Consider the following 5,788-nt stretch of genomic DNA (forward strand, 5'->3'; position numbering starts at 1 on the left):
TGAATATCAAACACAGATTCAACCATGAAGATCGGGGAGGTTTAACAATGGCTCGCAAAGAAGGGCACCCATTGGTAGATGGGTAAAAATTAAAAGCAGACATTGAATATCTCTTTGAGCATGGTGAAGTTCTTAATTAGGCTTTGAATGGTGTATCAATACACCCAGTCCCAACAAAGATAAAGACATCCTTCCTAACTCAGTTSCCGCAGAGGAAGGAAATCGCTCAGGGATTTCACTTTACCGATAATAGAGAACCGAGGATGTGTAACGGCTTTCTTCCATACGTGAAGGAGAGGACCAAAGTGCAGCGCGGCTAGTGTTCAACATGTTTAATAAAATAACAAGTGAAACACTACAAACATACAAAATAACAAAATGTGCAAAAACCGAGACAGACCTATCTGGTGCAGACAACCACAGAGACAGGAAACAAACACCCACAAAATCCCAACAACAAAACAAGCCTCCTATATATGATTCTCAATCAGGGACAACGATACCATCTGCCTCTGATTGAGAACCATATTAGGCTGGACATAGAAACAGACAAACTAGACACACAACATAGAATTCCCACCCAGCTCACGTCCTGACCAACACTAAACAAGCAAAACACAATAATAACTCTGGTCAGGACGTTACAGTACCCCCTCCTGAGGTGCTGACTCCCGAACGCACCCTACAACTCAAGAGGAGGGTCTGGGTGGGCATCTGTCCGCGGTGGCAGCTCGGCGGTGGACGAGGACACCACTCCACCACTGTCTTTGTCCCCCTCCTTAGCGTCCTTTGAGTGGCGACCCTCGCCCACGACCTTAGCCTAAGAATCCTCCCCAAGGCCCCCACATGATTTGAGGTAGCTCAGGACAGAGAGGTAGCTCAGGACAGAGAGGTAGCTCAGGACAGAGAAGGTAGCTCAGGACAGAAGGGTAGCTCAGGACAGAGAGGTAGCTCAGAGAGGGCAAGCTCCGGACTGAGTGGCAGCTCCGGACTGAGTGGCAGCTCCGGACTGAGTGGCCGCTCCGGACTGAGTGCAGCTCATGACTGTAGGGCAGCTCATGACTGTAGGACAGCTCATGACTGTAGGACAGCTCATGACTGTAAGGACAGCTCATGACTGTATGACGGCTCCGGCAGATCCTGTCTGGTTGGCGGCTCCGGCAGATCCTGTCTGGTTGGCGGCTCTGGCAGATCCTGTCTGGTTGGCGGCTCTGGCAGATCCTGTCTGGTTGGCGGCTCTGCAGATCCTGTCTGGGTTGGCGGCCCTGGCAGATCCTGACTGACGAATGGCTCTAGCGGCTCCTGACTGACGACGGCTCTGACGGCTCGGGACAGACGGGTGGCGCTAACGCTCGGGACAGACGGATGGCTCAGACGGCGCTGGGGAGACGGATGGCTCAGACGGCGCTGGGAGACGGATGGCTCAGACGGCGCTGGGGAGACGGATGGCTCAGACGGCGCTGGGGAGACGGATGGCTCAGATGGCGCTGGGGAGACGGATGGCTCAGATGGCGCTGCGGGAGACGGATGGCTCCGATGGCGCTTGGCAGACGGCCAGCTCTGACGGCGTTGGGCAGACGGACAGTTCAGACGGCGTTGGGCAGACGGACAGTTCAGACGGCGTTGTGCAGACGGGCAGTTCAGGCGCCGCTGTGCAGACGGGCAGTTCAGGCACCGCTGGGCAGACGGCAGACTCTGCCGGCTGAGACGCACTATAGGCCTGATGCGTGGTGCCGGAACTGGAGGTACCGGGCTGAGGGCACGCACCTCAGGGCGAGTGCGGGGAGGAGGAACAGGGCTCTGGAGATGCACTGGAAGCCTGGTGCGTGGTGTAGGCACTGGTGGTACTGGGCTGGGGCGGGAAGGTGGCGCCGGATATACCGGACCGTGAAGGAGGACACGCGCTCTTGAACACCGAGCCTCTCTAACCTTACCAGGTTGAATGGTCCCGTAGCCCTGCCAGTGCGGCGAGGTGGAATAGCCCGCACTGGGCTATGCAGGCGAACCGGAGACACCACCTGTAAGGCTGGTGCTTCATGGCACCCGGCTCGATGCCCAACCTAGCCCTACCAGTGCGGCAAGGTGAAATAGCCCGCACTGGGCTAAGCACGCGTACTGGGGACACCGTGCGCTTTACCGCATAACACGGTTTCTGACCAGTACGACGCCCTCTCACAACCACGGAAGCCCGGGGAGTTGGCTCAGGTATCCAACCCGGCTTCGCCACACTCCCCTTTAGCCCCCCCCCAATAAATTTTTGGGTGAGCCTCTCGGGTTTCCAGCCACTCTGCCTTGCAAGCGTCTCATAATGCCGCCTCTCCGCTTTTGATGCCTCCAGCTCCGCTTGGGGCGGCGACACTCCTCTGGCTCTGCCCAGGGTCCTTCTCCGTCCAGAATCTCCTCCCATGTCCATTCCTCCTTGTACCACTGCTGCTGTCGCTGCTGCCCGTTGCCACGCTGCTTGGTCCGGGTTAGGTGGGTGTTTCTGTTTCCATACGTGAAGGAAAGGACCAAAGTGCAGCGCGGCTAGTGTTCAACATGTTTAATAAAAGAACAAGTGAAACACTACAAACAACATACAAAATAACAAAATGTGCAAAAACCGAGACAGACCTATCTGGTGCAGACAACCACAGAGACAGGAAACAAACACCCACAAAATCCCAACACAAAACAAGCCTCCTATATATGATTCTCAATCAGGGACAACGATTACCATCTGCCTCTGATTGAGAACCATATTAGGCTGGACATAGAAACAGACAAACTAGACACACAACATAGAATTCCCACCCAGCTCACGTCCTGACCAACACTAAACAAGCAAAACACATAATAACTCTGGTCAGGACGTTACAGGATGGATCAACAATATTGTAGTTACTCCACAATACTAACCTAAATGACAGTGAAAAAAGGGAAGGCCTGTACAGGATAAAAATATCCAAAACATACATCCTGTTTGCAATAAGGAACTAAAATAAAACTGCAAAAAATGTGGCAAAGAAATTAACTTTGTCCTGAATAAAAAGTGTTATTTTTGGGGCAAATCCAACACAACACATCACTAAGTACCACTCTTCATATTTTCAAGCATGATGGTGGCTGCATCATGTTATGGGTATGCTTGTAATCAGCAAGGACTAGGGAGTTTTCTAGGATCAAAAAGAAACGGAAGAGAGCTAAGCACAGGCAAAATCCTAGAAAAAAAACTGGTTTACTCTGCTTTCCAACAATAACCTAAAACACAAGGTCAAAAATGCATTGCTTACCAAGACAGCATTGAATGTTCCTGGGTGGCCTAGATACAGTTTTGACTTAAATTAGCTTGGCAAGACTTGAAAATGGCTGTCTAGCAATGATCAACAACCAACTTGACAGAGCTTGAATAATTAAAAATAATAATAATGAGCAAATATTGTACAATCCAGGTGTGCAAAGCTCTTAGAGACTTACCCAGAAAGACTCACAGCTGAGCACCGGGTCATCTCCGAGACAGGCAAAGCCAAGATGCCAAAGGTGATTCTAACATACTGTATATTTACTCAAGGGTGTAAATACTMATGTAAATGAGATATTACTGTATTTCCTTTTCAATACATTTGCAAAAAAATCTCAAAACATGTTTTCACTTTGTCATTATGGGCTATTGTGTGGTAATCTGTTTTGAATTCAGGCTGTATCATAACATAATGTGGAATAAGTCAAGGGGTATGAAAACTTTTTGAAACATTCCACACACTCTGATACGAAGACCTCTGGCTGCTGTAATCTTCAGACATTTTCGAGGACTTTTCTCAAAATGTATACAATATAACCTCACAACGTTGAACCTGTGTTATTTGTGTTCGTGGCTATGGTAATTTTGAAACACACCTTTCAAAACACAATTTCTGCAAAGACTTCCAGATGTTTTCAAACCATTCGTTGTGCAAGATGGCAATTCATTAGACGGAGCAGGTAAGTTATTATACTTCAAATACAGTAGGCCCAATGTACACCGTCGGTTAGTCATGGAGAATTGTTCTTGAAGAAAAGACAGCTTCTCTGTGCATGTTTTGACCACTGTTCCGAAAGCCTAGGCCTTCTGTAAATTTGCACTTGCCATCTTCTACTATTAGTAGCCTATCATATATGAATTGTCTGGACACAATCTTAGTAATTTGGGGAGTAAAGATGAATATATTTTCATGTGGCCGAAATGATGATTACTGGTGCTACTGCTAAGAATGAATCAATACTGAGAGTCCATTAGCTAGCCTATAACTTAATGAGCTTGTCTTGTAACATGGCTGCTCGTGAGGAGATTGGTGACACCTTAATTGGGGAGAACAAGTTAGGTTGAAAGAGGAAGTCTCAAATCTGTCTTCAATGGAAAACCTGACCAAAAAAGAACTAGCCAAGCTTATCGTTGCTCATCAAGCCTGAGAGTGTGTTCAGTGTAACCTCCAGATAAGAAAGAATATACAGTATGTAGTAAAAGTAATACAGACAGAGATCAATTATAATCAAAGGAAAATGTCCATTTATGTCTTGCAGCTAACACGAAAATAATGATGAGCAGCTGCAAGGGCAAAGTGGAGATGGAGGCCATAGCCTATGGATATCAGGAGGTCGACTACATAAATCAGTGGATTGTGCAGCTCATTAATGCAATTGCTGACTTTAACTCAATACTGATGCCAGGGCAGCAGCACACAAAGCAACGTCTCCTCTCTGAAACGGGCAAAGCCAAGATGCCCCAGATCCATTTGAGACTGTCCGTCAAGATGCCCGGGAAGTTCGACACGTCTCTGGCTGACTGCGTCCTGCTGCACTGGGGCAGGAGGAGCAGGAGCCCAGGGAGCAGTTCGAGATCCRCTACAAGCTCCTCCAGCTGACCAACATGGAGGAAGGGGACCAGCTAGGAACGGTGACCTGTGACTCATTCTGCATACAGGTCAACAACCTGTTGGCGCAGAGGTGCTACGAGTTCACGGTGAAGCGGACCGATGCCTGCTGCCTGGTCAACGGGTTCTGGAAGGACACCAAGGTGCTCAGAAACTACCACCAGGGGGCTTCACCAGGAGGCAAGAGCAGAGGAGGATATTTCCCTTGTAGTGGGCTAGTGGGGCGTGAGTGCATAGCTATATATTTATTTTGTATCTCTCTAATAAAAGACGYTGTCAATATATAATTTTTTGGAGCCCAGTCCTTTAATGATACAGAGAAAAAAAAAGAATGTTTGTCTGATATGTAGTTATGACATTGTTATGTCTACATCCTAGACATATTGCTTTATCTCACATAACAGCATGCTATTATTGGTAGTCTTTTGAAGCTGTGTGTGGTATTGCATCTCTGTGGTCGGGAATACTCGCAGTCAAACAATCTGACATTTAACGCAACTGTAATGGGTGTGTGTTGCTGGCAGGGAAGGCAGGCGCAGGAGAACGAACTTGGTATAAAGGGAGCCGTTTAATAAGTGCTCATAAAACTCCAAAAACCAAAATATACAACAAATAATAAAAGTGGGTACAAAACCCGTCGCACATCGACACATGACTAGCACAAAACATACAATCAAACAATCTCCGACAAGGACATGAGGGGAAACAGAGGGTTAAATACACAGCATGTAATTGATGGGATTGGAACCAGGTGTGAAGGAAGACAAGACAAAACCAATGGAAAATGAAAAGTGGATCAGTGATGGCTAGAAAGTCGGTGACGTCGACCGTCGCTCACCGCCCGAACAAGGAGAGGGACCGACTTCGGTGGAAGTCGTGACATCAACACACTATGTTTA

Source organism: Salvelinus sp. IW2-2015, linkage group LG1 (genome assembly GCF_002910315.2).
Source record: "Salvelinus sp. IW2-2015 linkage group LG1, ASM291031v2, whole genome shotgun sequence".
Taxonomy (NCBI): domain Eukaryota; kingdom Metazoa; phylum Chordata; class Actinopteri; order Salmoniformes; family Salmonidae; genus Salvelinus; species Salvelinus sp. IW2-2015.